Here is an 18,428-nt window from a genome sequence, read left to right on the forward strand (position 1 = left end):
CTCAGAGAGAGGGGGGGGGTTGAAGGGGCAATATAACTTCTAAGTGGTAAAACTTCACGAAAATTACCTGAAAACACTTTGTCAACCTTTTCTGCATCATTGATCATCATTACCTAAAACACTTTGTCAACCTTTTCTGCCTCATTGATCATCAATTCACCACGTAGATATTTTTCAATGCCAAAATTCGGCTTTTTCAGCCTGGAAGATTCCAACGTAGGCCTATTAATGGCGTAGCCAGGGCTTTCGCAGAGGGGGGGGGGGGGTGGCTGAAGAGGCAATATAACTTCTAAGGGGTAAAACTTCACGAAAAATTACCTAAAAACACTTTGTCAACTTTTTTCTGCCTCATTGATCATCAGTTATACCTAAAAAACTTTGTCAACCTTTTCTGCCTCATTGAGCATCAATTCACCACGTAGATATTTTTCAATGCCAAAATTCGGCTTTTTCAACTTTTTCAGCCTGGAAGATTCCATCGTAGGCCTAGTAATGGCGTAGCCAGGGCTTTCTCAGAGGGGTGGCTGAAGAGGCAATATAACTTCTAAGGGGTAAAACTTCACGAAAAATTACCTAAAAACACTTTGTCAACTTTTTCTGCCTCATTGATCATCAGTTATACCTAAAAAAACTTTGTCAACCTTTTCTGCCTCATTGAGCATCAATTCACCACGTAGATATTTTTCAATGCCAAAATTCGGCTTTTTCAACTTTTTCAGCCTGGAAGATTCCATCGTAGGCCTAGTAATGGCGTAGCCAGGGCTTTCTCAGAGGGGGGGGGGTTAAGGGCAATATAACTTCTAAGGGGTAAAACTTCACGAAAATTACCTAAAAACACTTTGTCAACTTTTTCTGCCTCATTGATCATCATTTATACCTAAAAAAACTTTGTCAACCTTTTCTGCCTCATTGAGCATCAATTCACCACGTAGATATTTTTCAATGCCAAAATTCGGCTTTTTCAACTTTTTCAGCCTGGAAGATTCCAACGTAGACCTAATGGCATAACCAGGGCTTTCTCAGAGAGTGGGGTGTAGGGGAAATATAACTTCTAAGGGGTAAAAATTCACGAAAATTACCTGAAAACACTTTGTCAACTTTTTCTGCCTCATTGATCATCATTACCTAAAAACACTTTGTCAACCTTTTCTGCCTCATTGATCATCAATTCATCACGTAGATATTTTTCAATGCCAAAATTCGGCTTTTTCAACTTTTTCAGCCTGGAAGATTCCAACGTAGGCCTAGCAATGGCGTAGCCAGGGCTTTCTCAGAGAGGGGGGGGGGGGGGGTTGAAGGGGCAATATAACTTACTAGATTTCGCGGTTCTCGGGTTGGGCGCTTCTCGTGATAGGCCTATTTCTAATTACCCAAACCCGTTACCCATATACCTACCCTGACTTTTTAAACTACTATGAAATGCGTCTCTCAATGATCAAGACCCAACTTAATCAACTCTGTTTGTTTTATAGGTGTGATGCTTACTTCGGTAGTTCGGTAGGCCTACCCTACCCATAATCTGGAAACCCATCATTCGCCTCTTCCAAGCCCTGCCCTGTTACCACATTTCGAGAAACCGAAATTAGTATCTGGACGTGGATCCCACGTGGATATAGGCCGTTACCACAGAATTAAAACCTAATTCTGTGGCACTAAAGTAATGAAATCAATCGCGAGAAATGTGAACGCAAAAACGGTTATAGGCCTTACCACAAAGGATAATTTTTATGTTAACCATTCTGGAGGATTCCGGAAATAGTCATGTTCTGCTGAAATAGGCCTATATGCACGTGTTTGGTGTGTGCACGTGTTCGGTATTGAAATATGTGTTGAAAATAAGGCCTATAATTATTGGTCCGATGAGGCCTATAATTATTGGTCCGATGAGATGCACCTGTTAGTCACACTGTAATGCTTTTCCGATGCGCGCACTGTTACAGTACTCCGCGCACACTCCCGTTGATACTCCGCGATATCGCACCGCGCGCACGCGATATCGCACCGCGTGAACGCGAAACGCGCGGACTCGCACGCGATAGCGCGCGGACAGAGGACGGACGGACGGACGGACGGACACGCCGTAATTAGTATTAAGATAAGTGGTAAAACTTCACGAAAATTACCTAAAAACACTTTGTCAACTTTTTCTGCCTCATTGATCATCATTTATAGGCCTACCTAAAAAACTTTATCAACTTTTTCTGCCTCATTGATCATCAATTCACCACGTAGGCCTAGGCCTAGATATTTTTCAGTGCCGAAATTCGGCTTTTTCAACTTTTTCAGCCTGGAAGATTCCAACGTAGACCTAGTAATGGCGTAACCAGGGCTTTGTCAGAGAGGAGGGGTGGTGAAGGGCAATATATATAACTTCTAAGGAGTAAAAATTGATATTGATATGAGTAGTCGTCTGCTTTACTTCATGCACCGCTGTTTGAGGGCGCCAGACAGCTTACTTTTTCTGCCTCATTGATCATCAATTCACCACGTAGATATTTTTCAATGCCAAAATTCGGCTTTTTCAGCCTGGAAGATTCCAACGTAGGCCTAGCAATGGCGTAACCAGGGCTTTCTCAGAGAGGGGGGGTGGGGTTGAAGGGGCAATATAACTTCTAAGTGGTAAAACTTCACGAAAATTACCTAAAAACACTTTGTCAACTTTTTCTGCCTCATTGATCATCAATTCACCACGTAGATATTTTTCAATGCCAAAATTCGGCTTTTTCAACTTTTTCAGCCTGGAAGATTCCAACGTAGACCTAGTAATGGCGTAACCAGGGCTTTGTCAGAGAGGAGGGGTGGTGAAGGGGCAATATATATATAACATCTAAGGAGTAAAAATTGATATTGATATGAGTAGTCGTCTGCTTTACTTCATGCACCGCTGTTTGAGGGCGCCAGACAGCTTACTTTTTCTGCCTCATTGATCATCAATTCACCACGTAGATATTTTTCAATGCCAAAATTCGGCTTTTTCAACTTTTTCAGCCTGGAAGATTCCAACGTAGACCTAGTAATGGCGTAACCAGGGCTTTGTCAGAGAGGAGGGGTGGTGAAGGGCAATATATATAACTTCTAAGGAGTAAAATTGATATTGATATGAGTAGTCGTCTGCTTTACTTCATGCACCGCTGTTTGAGGGCGCCAGACAGCTTACTTTTTCTGCCTCATTGATCATCAATTCACCACGTAGATATTTTTCAATGCCAAAATTCGGCTTTTTCAACTTTTTCAGCCTGGAAGATTCCAACGTAGGCCTAGCAATGGCGTAGCCAGGGCTTTCTCAGAGAGGGGGGGGGGGGGTGAAGGGCAATATAACTTCTAAGTGGTAAAACTTCACGAAAATTACCTAAAAACACTTTGTCAACTTTTTCTGCCTCATTGATCATCATTTATAGGCCTACCTAAAAAACTTTATCAACTTTTTCTGCCTCATTGATCATCAATTCACCACGTAGGCCTAGGCCTAGATATGTTTTCAGTGCCGAAATTCGACTTTTTCAACTTTTTCAGCCTGGAAGATTCCAACATAGACCTAGTAATGGCGTAACCAGGGCTTTGTCAGAGAGGAGGGTGGTGAAGGGCAATATATATAACTTCTAAGGAGTAAAAATTGATATTGATATGAGTAGTCGTCTGCTTTACTTCATGCACCGCTGTTTGAGGGCGCCAGACAGCTTACTTTTTCTGCCTCATTGATCATCAATTCACCACGTAGATATTTTTCAATGCCAAAATTCGGCTTTTTCAACTTTTTCAGCCTGGAAGATTCCAACGTAGACCTAGTAATGGCGTAACCAGGGCTTTGTCAGAGAGGAGGGGTGGTGAAGGGGCAATATATATAACTTCTAAGGAGTAAAAATTGATATTGATATGAGTAGTCGTCTGCTTTACTTCATGCACCGCTGTTTGAGGGCGCCAGACAGCTTACTTTTTCTGCCTCATTGATCATCAATTCACCACGTAGATATTTTTCAATGCCAAAATTCGGCTTTTTCAACTTTTTCAGCCTGGAAGATTCCAACGTAGGCCTAGCAATGGTGTAACCAGGGCTTTCTCAGAGAGGGGGGTGGGGTTGAAGGGCAATATAACTTCTAAGTGGTAAAACTTCACGAAAATTACCTAAAAACACTTTGTCAACTTTTTCTGCCTCATTGATCATCAATTCACCACGTAGATATTTTTCAATGCCAAAATTCGGTTTTCAACTTTTTCAGCCTGGAAGAATCCAACGTAGGCCTATTAATGGCGTAGCCAGGGCTTTCTCAGAGAGGGGGGGGGGGGCTGAAGAGGCAATATAACTTCTAAGGGGTAAAACTTCACGAAAATTACCTAAAAACACTTTGTCAACTTTTTCTGCCTCATTGATCATCATTTATACCTAAAAAAACTTTGTCAACCTTTTCTGCCTCATTGATCATCAATTCACCACGTAGATATTTTTCAATGCCAAAATTCGGCTTTTTCAACTTTTTCAGCCTGGAAGATTCCATCGTAGGCCTAGTACGGTAATGGCGTAGCCAGGGCTTTCCCAGATGGGGGGGGTTAAGGGCAATATAACTTCTAAGGGGTAAAACTTCACGAAAATTACCTGAAAACACTTTGTCAACTTTTTCTGCCTCATTGATCATCATTACCTAAAAACACTTTGTCAACCTTTTCTGCCTCATTGATCATCAATTCACCACGTAGATATTTTTCAATGCCAAACTTCGGTTTTTTCAACTTTTTCAGCCTGGAAGATTCCAACGTAGGCCTATTAATGGCGTAGCCAGGGCTTTCTCAGAGAGGGGGGGGGGGGCTGAAGAGGCAATATAACTTCTAAGGGGTAAAACTTCACGAAAATTACCTAAAAACACTTTGTCAACTTTTTCTGCCTCATTGATCATCATTTATACCTAAAAAAACTTTGTCAACCTTTTCTGCCTCATTGATCATCAATTCACCACGTAGATATTTTTCAATGCCAAAATTCGGCTTTTTCAACTTTTTCAGCCTGGAAGATTCCATCGTAGGCCTAGTACGGCAATGGCGTAGCCAGGGCTTTCCCAGATGGGGGGGGGTTAAGGGCAATATAACTTCTAAGGGGTAAAATTCACGAAAATTACCTGAAAACACTTTGTCAACTTTTTCTGCCTCATTGATCATCATTACCTAAAAACACTTTGTCAACCTTTTCTGCCTCATTGATCATCAATTCATCACGAAGATATTTTTCAATGCCAAAATTCGGCTTTTTCAACTTTTTCAGCCTGGAAGATTCCAACGTAGGCCTAGCAATGGCGTAGCCAGGGCTTTCTCAGAGAGGGGGGGGTTGAAGGGGCAATATAACTTCTAAGTGGTAAAACTTCACGAAAATTACCTAAAAACACTTTGTCAACTTTTTCTGCCTCATTGATCATCATTTATAGGCCTACCTAAAAAACTTTATCAACTTTTTCTGCCTCATTGATCATCAATTCACCACGTAGGCCTAGGCCTAGATATTTTTCAGTGCCGAAATTCGACTTTTTCAACTTTTTCAACCTGGAAGATTCCAACGTAGACCTAGTAATGGCGTAACCAGGGCTTTGTCAGAGAGGAGGGGTGGTGAAGGGGCAATATATATAACTTCTAAGGAGTAAAAATTGATATTGATATGAGTAGTCGTCTGCTTTACTTCATGCACCGCTGTTTGAGGGCGCCAGACAGCTTACTTTTTCTGCCTCATTGATCATCAATTCACCACGTAGATATTTTTCAATGCCAAAATTCGGCTTTTTCAACTTTTTCAGCCTGGAAGATTCCAACGTAGACCTAGTAATGGCGTAACCAGGGCTTTGTCAGAGAGGAGGGGTGGTGAAGGGGCAATATATATAACTTCTAAGGAGTAAAATTGATATTGATATGAGTAGTCGTCTGCTTTACTTCATGCACCGCTGTTTGAGGGCGCCAGACAGCTTACTTTTTCTGCCTCATTGATCATCAATTCACCACGTAGATATTTTTCAATGCCAAAATTCGGCTTTTTCAACTTTTTCAGCCTGGAAGATTCCAACGTAGGCCTAGCAATGGCGTAACCAGGGCTTTCTCAGAGAGAGGGGGGGGGGGGTTGAAGGGGCAATATAACTTCTAAGTGGTAAAACTTCACGAAAATTACCTGAAAACACTTTGTCAACCTTTTCTGCATCATTGATCATCATTACCTAAAACACTTTGTCAACCTTTTCTGCCTCATTGATCATCAATTCACCACGTAGATATTTTTCAATGCCAAAATTCGGCTTTTTCAGCCTGGAAGATTCCAACGTAGGCCTATTAATGGCGTAGCCAGGGCTTTCGCAGAGGGGGGGGGCTGAAGAGGCAATATAACTTCTAAGGGTAAAACTTCACGAAAAATTACCTAAAAACACTTTGTCAACTTTTTCTGCCTCATTGATCATCAGTTATACCTAAAAAAACTTTGTCAACCTTTTCTGCCTCATTGATCATCAATTCACCACGTAGATATTTTTCAATGCCAAAATTCGGCTTTTTCAACTTTTTCAGCCTGGAAGATTCCAACGTAGGCCTAGCAATGGCGTAACCAGGGCTTTCTCAGAGAGAGGGGGGGTTGAAGGGCAATATAACTTCTAAGTGGTAAAACTTCACGAAAATTACCTGAAAACACTTTGTCAACCTTTTCTGCATCATTGATCATCATTACCTAAAACACTTTGTCAACCTTTTCTGCCTCATTGATCATCAATTCACCACGTAGATATTTTTCAATGCCAAAATTCGGCTTTTTCAGCCTGGAAGATTCCAACGTAGGCCTATTAATGGCGTAGCCAGGGCTTTCGCAGAGGGGGGGGGGGTGGCTGAAGAGGCAATATAACTTCTAAGGGGCAAAACTTCACGAAAAATTACCTAAAAACACTTTGTCAACTTTTTCTGCCTCATTGATCATCAGTTATACCTAAAAAAACTTTGTCAACCTTTTCTGCCTCATTGAGCATCAATTCACCACGTAGATATTTTTCAATGCCAAAATTCGGCTTTTTCAACTTTTTTCAGCCTGGAAGATTCCATCGTAGGCCTAGTAATGGCGTAGCCAGGGCTTTCTCAGAGGGGTGGCTGAAGAGGCAATATAACTTCTAAGGGGTAAAACTTCACGAAAAATTACCTAAAAACACTTTGTCAACTTTTTCTGCCTCATTGATCATCAGTTATACCTAAAAAAACTTTGTCAACCTTTTCTGCCTCATTGAGCATCAATTCACCACGTAGATATTTTTCAATGCCAAAATTCGGCTTTTTCAACTTTTTCAGCCTGGAAGATTCCATCGTAGGCCTAGTAATGGCGTAGCCAGGGCTTTCTCAGAGGGGGGGTTAAGGGCAATATAACTTCTAAGGGTAAAACTTCACGAAAATTACCTAAAAGCACTTTGTCAACTTTTTCTGCCTCATTGATCATCATTTATACCTAAAAAAACTTTGTCAACCTTTTCTGCCTCATTGATCATCAATACCTAAAAACTTTGTCAACTTTCTCTGCCTCATTGATCATATATTCACCACGTAGATATTTTTCAATGCCGAAATTCGACTTTTTCAACTTTTACAGCCTGGAAGATTCCAACGTAGACCTAATGGCATAACCAGGGCTTTCTCAGAGAGTGGGGTGTAGGGGAAATATAACTTCTAAGGGGTAAAAATTCACGAAAATTACCTGAAAACACTTTGTCAACTTTTTCTGCCTCATTGATCATCATTTATACCTAAAAAAACTTTATCAACTTTTTCTGCCTCATTGATCATCAATTCACCACGTAGATATTTTTCAATGCCGAAATTCGACTTTTTCAACTTTTTCAGCCTGGAAGATTCCAACGTAGACCTAGTAATGGCGTAACCAGGGCTTTGTCAGAGAGGAGGGGTGGTGAAGGGGCAATATATAACTTCTAAGGAGTAAAAATTGATATTGATATGATAAGTCGTCTGCTTTACTTCATGCACCGATGATCAATGGCGTAGCCAGGGCTTTCTCAGAGAGAGGGGGGGGGGGTTGAAGGGACAATATAACTTGTAAGTGGTAAAACTTCACGAAAATTACCTAAAAACACTTTGTCAACTTTTTCTGCCTCATTGATCATCATTACCTAAAACACTTTGTCAACTTTTTCTGCCTCATTGATCATTTATTCACCACGTAGATATTTGTCTATGCCGAAATTTGACTTTTTCAACTTTTACAGCCTGGAAGATTCCAACGTAGACCTAGTAATGGCGTAACCAGGGCTTTGTCAGAGAGTGGGGTGTAGGGGAAATATAACTTCTAAGGGGTAAAAATTCACGAAAATTACCTGAAAACACTTTGTCAACTTTTTCTGCCTCATTGATCATCATTACCTAAAAACACTTTGTCAACCTTTTCTGCCTCATTGATCATCAATTCATCACGTAGATATTTTTCAATGCCAAAATTCGGGTGTTTTTTAAACTTTTTCTGCCTGGAAGATTCCAACATACTAATGGCGATGGCGGAGCCAAGGTTTTCTCAGCGGGGGTGGTGGGTGGTGGAGGGGGTGGTGTTGAAGGGGCAAAATAACTTCCAAGGGATAAAAATTCACGAAAATTACCTAAAAACATTTTGTCAACCTTTTTCTGCCTCATCACGTAGATATTTTCTAATGCCAAAATTCGGCTTTTTCAACTTTTTCATCCTGGAAGATTTGAATGTAGGCCTAAGTAATGGCGTAGCCAGAGTTTCTCAGAGAGGAGAGGTGGTGGTGAAGGGGCAATATAACTTCTAAGGGGTAAAAAATTTCACCACGTAGATATTTTTGCAATGCCAAAATTCGACTTTTTAAACTTTTTAGCCTGGAAGATTCCAACGTAGTAATGGCGTAGCCAGCCCAGGGCTTTCTCGGAGTGGGGGGGGGGGGGGAGGGAAAGGGCAAGGTAACTTCTAAGGGGTAAAAATTCACGAAAATTACCTTAAAACATTTTGTCAACCTTTTTCTGCCTCATTGATCATCAATTCACCACGTAGATATTTTTCAATACCAAAATTCGGCTTTTTCAACTTTTTCGGCCTGGAAGATTCCAACGTACTAATGGCGTAGCCAGAGCTTTCTCAGAGATGGTGGTGGTGGTAGTGGTGAGGAAGGGGGGTTGGGTTGGGGTGAAGGGGCAAGATAACTTCTAAGGGGCCGAAATTTGATCATCAATTCATCACGTAGATATTTTCTTATGCCAAAATTCGACTTTTTCAACTTTTTCAGCCTGGAAGATTCCAACGTAGTAATGGCGTAGCCAGTGCTTTCACAGATGGGGTGGGTGTGTTGTGGGGGCGGTGAAGGGCGGGATAACTTCTTAGAACTATAAGGGGCCGAAATTTACGACAATTGCTTAAACACAATTTTTAAGAGGCCATAATTAACGAAAATCGTCTAAAAACACTTTGTCAACTTTTTCTGCCTCGTTGATCATCAATTCACTACGTAGATATTTTTCAAAGCCAAAAGTCGGCTTTTTCAACTTTTTCAGCCTGGAAGATTCCAACGTACTAATGGCGATGGCGTAGCCAGGGCTTTCTGAGGGTAAATATTCACGAAAATTACCTTAAAACATTTTATCAACCTTTTTCTGCCTGATTGATCATCAATTCACCACGTAGATATTTTTCAATGCCAAAATTCGGCTTTTCCGACTTTTTCAGCTTGGAAGATTCCAACGTACTTTCTAAGGGATAAAAATTCACGAAAATTACCTAAATACACTTTGTCAACGTATTCTGCCTCATTGATCGAACGTAGTAATGACGTAGCCAGGGCTTTCTCAGAGGAGGGGGTAGTGAAGGGGGCAAGGTAACTTTTAAGGGGTAAAAATTCACGAAAATTACCTTAAAGCACTTTGTCAACCTTTTTCTGCCTCATTGATCATTAATTCACCACGTAGATATTTTCAATACCAAAATTCGGCTTTTCAACTTTTTCGTCTAAAACGCTTTTTCAGCCTGGAAGATTCCAACGTAGGCCTAGTAATGGCTTAGCCAGGGCTTTCTCAGAGGGGGGGTGGGTGAAAGGGCAATGCGCATGTACCTTCTAAGAGGTCAAAATTCACGAAAATTACCTAAAAACACTTTGTCAACTTTTTCTGCCTCATTGATCATCAATTCACTACGTAGATATTTTTCAATGCCAAAATTCGGCTTTTCAACTTTTTCAGCCTTGAAGATTCCATCGTAGTAATGGCGTAGCCAGAGCTTTCTCAGATGGGGTGGTGGTGGGGAGGCTAGTGGGGGGTGGGGTGGTGAAGGGCAAGATAACTTCTAAGGGCTGGAATTAACGAAAATCGTCTAAAAACACTTTGTCAACTCTTTCTGCCTCATTGATCATCAATTCACCACGCAGATATTTTTCAATACCAAAGTTCGGCTTTTCAACTTTTTCATCCTGGAAGATTCCAACGTAGGCATAAGTAATGGCGTAGCCAGGGCTTTCTCAGAGATGAGAGTGGGTGAAGGGGCAATATAACTTCTAAGGGGTAAAAATCAGGAAAATCACCTAAACACTTTGTCAACTTTTTCTGCCTCATTGATCACCAATTCACCATTTAGATATATTTTTCAATGCCAAAATTCGACTTTTTCAACTTTTTCAGCCTGGAAGATTCCATGGTATTAATGGCGTAGCCAGAGCTTTCTCAGAGATGGGGTGGGAGGTGAAGGGGCATGGTCACTTATAAGACGCCAACATTCACGAAAATTACCTAAATACACTTTGTCAACTTTGTTTGCCTCATTGATCATCAATTCACCCACATAGATATTTTTCCATGCCAAAAAATGCGGCGTAATGGCGTAGTAATGGCGTAGTAATGGCGTAGCCAGGGCTTTCTCAGAAGGGGTTGGGTGAAGGGGCAATATAACTTCTAAGAGGTAAAAATTCACAATAATTACCTTAAAGCACTTTGTCAACTTTTTCTACCACATTGATCACCAATTCACCACGTAGATATTTTTCAATCCCAAAATTCGTTTTTTGTTCAACTTTTTCAGCCTGGAAGACTCCAACGTATAGCGTAGCCAGTGCTTTCTCAGATGGGGTGGGGTGGGGTGGTTGTGGGGGTAGTGAAGGGGTAAGGCAATTTTGTAGGGCAAAGATTCACAAAACTTGCCTAAACACTTTGTCAACTTTTTCTGCCTCATAAATTGGTCACCAATTCACCCACGTAGATATTTTTCAGGCCCAAAATTCGGCTGTTTCAACTTTTTCAGCTTGAAGATTCCAACGTAAAGTAGTGGCGTAGCCAATGCTTCCTTTGATTTGGGGGGGTGAAGGGCAAGGCAATTTGTAAGTGACCGACATTAACGAAAATGTCTAAAAACACTTCCACCTTAGGGGTAGTACAATAATTATGTGTAGGCCCTACCCCCGGGGTGGTGAATTATAGGGGGGGGCAAAGATTTTTTGGCACGCCAAAAGGGGGGGGCAAGCATTTTTGGCAGGTCGAATGGGGGATCAAGCGATTTTTGGCAGGTCGAAAGGGAGGGGGGCACGCGATTTTTGGCACAGATATTTTGGGCACCGTTTTTTTTTTTTATATAGGAACACGTTCAAATATGCAAAATTTCCTGCTCGCTGCGCTCGCTTTATATGATAAGACAATTTAAGGTTTTTAATTCAGGCTCCCTAAAATCTTGCATGTCACGGGGGGGGGGGTGCAAAGATTTTTGGCACACCAAAAGGGTTTTGTCAAAAGGGGGGGCAAAGATTTTTGGCACGGCCAAAGGGGGGGAAGGGCAAGCGATATTTGGCAGACCATTTCACCACCCCGGGGGTACACATAATTATTGCACCACCCATTACTGATCACCAATTCACCACGGATATTTTTCAATGCCAAAATTCGGCTTTTTCAATTTTTTTCACTCTCAAAGATTCCAACGTTGTAATGGCGTTCACTGAGGGGGGGGGGGAGGTGCAGAGGCAAGGTAATTTTGAAAGAGTCAAAATTCCTTGAGGGTTTTGTCTGTCACCCAGATTGGCATTCCACCAGGGCTACAATTCCAACACCTTTTCTGCGACTTGTACAGCTTTCTCCAACATTTCGTACCTCTCGGAAAAGGAGATTAACTTGTGAAGAAAATGGGACCTATCATCTACTGGGCTAATTTGAGCAGAAATGGGATCTATGAGGCTTGAGAATCTGATCTACAAGGTTAATTTGAGGAGAAATGGGATATACGAGGGTAAATTGAGAAGAAATGAGATCTACTATATAGGCTAATTTGAGAAGATATGGGGTCTACGAGGTTAATTTGAAAAGAAATAATAATAATAATAATAATAATAATAATAATAATAATAATAATAATAATAATAATAATAATAATATTAATAACAATAATAATAACAATAACAATAATAAAAATAATGATGATGATGATGATCCTAATAATTCATTTAGTACTAACTGCATACAAGAAAGAGTTCACTATTTTACTAATTTCTTGAAAAAAAGGGCCAAAAACATAACATAACATAACATAACATAACATAACATAACATAACATAACATAACATAACATAACATAACATAATAAGCCATTCCAGAGCTTTGGAGCAGTCACTGAAAAGACTCTACCCCATCTTAATCTAACTACTAAATATTTATGCTTCTTTATATCTACTTAATGGTTTCTCTGCATCAGTGGTTATAATATCATTTAATATTATAGCTATACTGATACAGAGTACAACCAACTAAACTTTGCTGTTGTTTCACTGTCATACAGGTATGTAAATTTGTGAAACTTTTAGTAATTTTGTTAACAATAACTTTATCTTTTAGATGTAAGATGACATATCTTGGTCAAGATCAGCTCTGGTCAAGATTTAAGATAAGGTATTTTGGAATTATGAAGAAAGATGAAATTTAAAGACAAAGATCTTCTGTTACCACTTATAGAATATTGCCATGTTGCAAGATGATCTTGCCATCACCGTAGGAGGTATACATGGTACCGTAAAATGGGGTAACTTCGGTCAGCGGGGTAACTTTGGTCGGTCAAATATATGTGACGTGTCATGTCAAAAGGAGACACTTTTGGGCAGGTTATCAATTTGGAGGTTTTTACATATCTTTAATAAAGAGATATTTTGCTCCACAATGCCGTTTTTCCCAATGTAATCGGACATTCCTAAGCGAAGATATTGAGTGTGTAAGTTATGGTATTATAAAATTGGAAATTGAGATATCGGCCTTTAAAAATATCATTGACAATGTTGAGAGCAGGAATTGCCTTGAAAAATATGTCCAAAAATACAAGATGCTAGTTATATTCGGGTCTGAAACTATCAGACAATATTTTTAACATTAATAACATCACAAATTCGCAACAAACCCAAATTGTGAAAAAAATCACCCGCGGGCAGATTTTTGGCTATTTCTCCATTTACGATCCTGCCCAAATGTGTCTCCTTTTGACATGACACGTCACATATTTGTTTAAATGGTCATATTTTCTTACAGCAATATTGTTTTTAGTCATTTTTGGTATCAATTTGTTAAGAAATATATTTGGAAGAAATAATAGTCACTTATGTCCAATTTCCTCGAAATTTACGAAAAAATCAGGATTTTGACCAAAATTAGCATTTTTTACATTTCTTTCAGAAAAATAAAAATCGATATTTGTGAGCAAGGATGTGTGCTTGATTAATTTTGCAAGGGGTCAAATGTTACAAAAAATAACAACTTGCCCATATACAGCGAAGATCAATTTGGTTGATTTTTTCTTCTTCATGAAATGTAATTCTCTATCTGACCAAAGTTGCACCAAATGCGGGGTAACTTTGGTCAGGCTATTTTTAATCCCTAGGGCACCCTTACAAAATTATTAAAAAATCTTTTTCAACTTCAAGGTGTAGCAGAAGGGAAGAATGTCATAAAAAGAGATAATTAGAAATGTAATGGGTTTTGTTTGGAAGCAGTGGTTTAAAAACTCTGAAAAGTGCCCAAAGTTACCCCATTTTACGGTACGAGTATAAAGACAGTAGCCTATCGTTTTTCTTTTAAATTATGTAGATTTATATGATATGAGATCTAGATAAGAGTATTGTTTTAGTTTAGATTTTAGATACTTTCAAAATATGTATTAAAAGTGTAATGTATTTTGTATTATGTATACGGCCTATACAGTATTGCCATAATTAGCACCCAAAAATAGCTCCATCAAGGACTTTTATTATGTAAGAAAGTCACATTTTGGGCTTACTAAGTGTTAACTAAGCAATATGAAAACACGCAACCATGCATAGTGATGAGACCTTCACTTTCTATTGAAACTTGTTTTGCCATTGAAGATGGTTAAAAAGTGGAATTTAGACTTTTGTTAAATTGTCATGTTATGATAAGAGATTTGCATTTTAGGGACCGTTCACAAACTCTTGTAAAGGAGGGCTGATACATAAAGAAAAATATCCTTTTCAGGGCCCATTATGTACCCGGTACGGTACGTCAACCCTATAGAAAATAGCGTAAACTCATATTCTATGAGAAAAATTATGGTGATTTTTCTAAAAGCCCCCCTTCCGAGGGATACACATTTTCAGCCTCCCTTGCATCAGCCCCCCCCCCGTTACAAGTGTTTGTGAACGGTCCCTTAGCTTAGATTTTCTCAATATGCAGTGCTACTGTGGCAGGGTAATAATATAACTCTATAATTAAATTATTATTATAGTGAATAATTTTATAACTTTATATATCTTAGTAATAAGAAACCATAAGAAGCACGAATATCTAGTAATTCCTTTAAATCATGATTAAGATTTCTTTTAGCTATTATGTTTGGATTTAGCTTCAATATGATTATCAATGCCAATTTCATCAGTTCATATTCAACAAGTTTATTGTTTTGATTCAGAAACTCAAATGTAAGATTAATTATCATATTCTAAATTACTTGATTTGGCATAGACCCTATATTATGTTTTGAACAATCAGTTGATGATCCGATACTATTGTCATATTTAATGATATATCATTTGGAGTTAACTAGACCCCTAGACTTAATTAATTTAGTTTCATGATCACGATTATGTATAGAGATATATTTTGAAACCTTAAAAGAACTAAGGGGCTGTGCAATAATTATGAGCCCTGGGGGGAGGGTAAAATTGGGGGGGGGGGGAGAAATTTTTGGCGAGCCGCACACCGACATCGCCTGGCTAATAATTACTTGGTACAGCAGAGATACCGGTACTAAAATAAATACCCGGGATCGATACACGTGAATGTGCTATGCACGATTTTGATATTCAGACGACTATCTTTGGATACCGGGATAGAAAATGATGAATTTCTCCCGTAAATGATTTTGTCTATTGAAGCCAGATGTGGTTCCTTGCACTTGAATATACGTGTTGAACAGATATGATAGTCGTTACCGTAGCTTGCGTCTTGAGAAAGCAGCTTGCGTCTTGAACTCAAAAACTGACAATAATTCTGATTTTATATGTGCCGAATTATATAGCGCAGTGTATAGGCCAATCGTGGAGGTAGTCTAAAAGCAGTGACCTATGGCGTATAGTGCTCACTACACACAGCGAGGTCAGTCACCGGGCTATTGTCAGTAGCCTTAGTCAGATGTCCTTCGGCCCATTATGCGTCTCAAAACTATTAAACAGGTCGGAACAAAATGGCCATGCGTGGCGGTGGATTCAACCTACCATGAAGATATCGGGGCGATGACACTGTGAGCCAAAAGGGCGTGGGGGCAAGCAATTTTTGGCAAGCCGAGGGGGGGGGGGGCAAGCGATTTTGGCACACATTCATTGGCATGTGCAACGGGGAAGAATTGTTGGCGGGCCGAGGGGGGGGCAAGCGATTTTTGGCAGGCCGGGGGGTGGCAAGCGATTTTGGCAAGTCATTTGAAATTTTACCCCCCCTGCTCATAAGGGGTGGTGCAATAATTATGTGTACCCTGGGTGGTGAATTATAGGGGGCAAAGATTTTTGGCAGGCCAAAAGGGGGGGGGGCAAGCTTTTTTTGGCAGGTCGAAAGTGGGAGGCAAGCGATTGGCACAGATATTTTGGGCATCGTTTCTATATTACTCCCTAAAAAGGTGTAGGAAAACATTAGGAACACGTTCAAATATGCAAAATTTCCTGCTCGCTCTGCTCGCATGATATGATAAGACAATTTAAGGTTATAAATTAAGGTTCCCCAAAATCTTAGTGTGTAAAGGGGGGGGGGCAAATATTTTTGGCACGTCGAGAGGGGGGGGGGGCAAGCGATTTTTGGCAGACCACTTTGAGAATTCACCACCCCGGGGGTACACCATACTGCAGTTACTGTTCGTTTTCCTATACCCAATACACAGTGCTCTTACCATTGACGCGTGACCTCTACAAATAGCGTAAGTTAAAAGTATGGGGATTTGCTTAGTTAACGTCGCTGTGTGAAAAATGACCGGCCGATATTAAAAGTACTCTTCTAAAATTCTAGAAAATATAGTTTTGTAACATTTCCTAAATTTTTAGCTAATTTAGATGTTTGGAAATATGCGTACTTTGGTGTTTTATTGTATGTTATAGGTAATAGTACATTGCCTAGTTGACGTCGCTGTGTGAAAAATAACCGGCCAGTATTAAAAGTACTCTTCTAAAATTCTAGAAAATATAGTTTTGTAACATGTCCTAAATTCTTAGCTAATTAAGATGTTTGGAAATATTCGTACTTTGGTGTTTTAGGAAGGATATGTAAACGACAGATGACACCAAAAAATATGAAGAAATTATTTCCAAACCGTGTTAAGTCAACAATCATTATGTTGCTCATTTTCAAGAATGTTGGTTAACAAAAAGCAGGCCATTGTCTCATTTCGTGAACAAAGGTCCACATACCATTGTTTCCTTTATTATCGGTTTCCCAACTGAAGCTATAAATACCAGCTCATTGCGATACCGCACATATAAAACAGACACATGTGCACAACCAGAGAAGATCTGATTTAATTAGTTGAGCTGTTTTCAATGAGTGTTATTTTGGTTTAATAGCTTTTAATGGGGTTTAAGTCCTGCAAAGGTCGCGGTGAATTCTACTGTAGACATGACTGCATCATGCATAATTATTGCACAGCCCCTAATTATTGCACAGCCCCTAATATTTTGATAATCGTATTTAAATAAACATTTGAATATGTTATTATGTGAGTAATAGAACATCATTAAATACTAGCTATACTAATGAAGAGTAAACCAACTAAATCTTGCTGTTGCTCACTGTCACACAGGTCATATCAACTTAACCCTACCCATCCGTTAAAACTATATTGGGGTAACATTTTGGAAGCACCGCCCGGATCAACCAAACACCGGATCAACCAATATTGGATAAACCAACAGCATGTCAGATCAAGGAGATATTGCGGAAGATTCCCCTGTAGAAGATCCCCCTGTGGAAGATCCCCATGTGGAAGATCCCCCTGTGGAAGATCCCCTTGTTGATGATGACAACGTAAGTCATAGTAGCGAGGCCGAAGAAGAAGAAGAGGTTGTTATGGCCAAAGATAAAACAATTCCAGGCACAACTGGAAGCCAAGCAAAAAGCATTCCAGGACCATAGGCCTATGCACCAACGTCCTGAAAACAAGACATCCTTGGATCCATAGGTAGATGATTTCCGATTGATTGGTCGGATAGGAGAGTGCCACCATCGGAAAGACTGTCTTGGATTTTCCCCGGGGGGGGCACTTCAATTTGAAATGGATATAGGTGTAGGGCTGGCACTTTCGCACCCAGGGGCATTCGGTGAGAGCAAAATGTAAAAAATATGGGGTCATTGGGTGAGAGCATGATTTTTGGCATTCGGTGAGAGCAAAATGTAAAAAATATGGGGTCATTGGGTGAGGACATGAATTTTTTTAAACGGAATCTTTGGGTGAAAACCGAAGCAGCGCCACAGAAACCTCGAAAATCGAATTTCTAGTTCTAAATGGCTTCAAATTTCTTTGTTTTGTTTTTCAAAATAAGTAACAAAATCAGTGATAAATGAAAGTTGCTGTTCAAATTGAACTTATAAGGGTCTTTGGGTGACAGATCAAATGGAAAAACAGAGGGTCTTTGGGTGACAGAGCATGTGTTCGTAAAAAATACGGGGTCTTTGGGTGACAGCGATGCTGAAAAAGGGGTCTTAACAGCCCTACATACGCGTCACCTCCAAAGTTGGAGTGCCCCGGGGATTTTCCAGCTTAGTCCACCAAATTGATGGAGGAAGGAACAAAGGCCATATGCTTAGGCACCGGGGCTTGGTGGGGGGGCTAAGCCCCTCAATACTGTGCGGGCTGGAATACCTTTCAGTCCCCCAAGTCTAGGTCCCCCCAAATCCTAAAAAATTGTGATAAAATAGAGGGAAAACGTGTGTTTGTGACCTTTTTTTGCAAAATGTTCTGACTCTGG

This window comes from Amphiura filiformis, chromosome 6, assembly GCF_039555335.1.
Source record: "Amphiura filiformis chromosome 6, Afil_fr2py, whole genome shotgun sequence".
Taxonomy (NCBI): Eukaryota; Metazoa; Echinodermata; class Ophiuroidea; order Amphilepidida; family Amphiuridae; genus Amphiura; species Amphiura filiformis.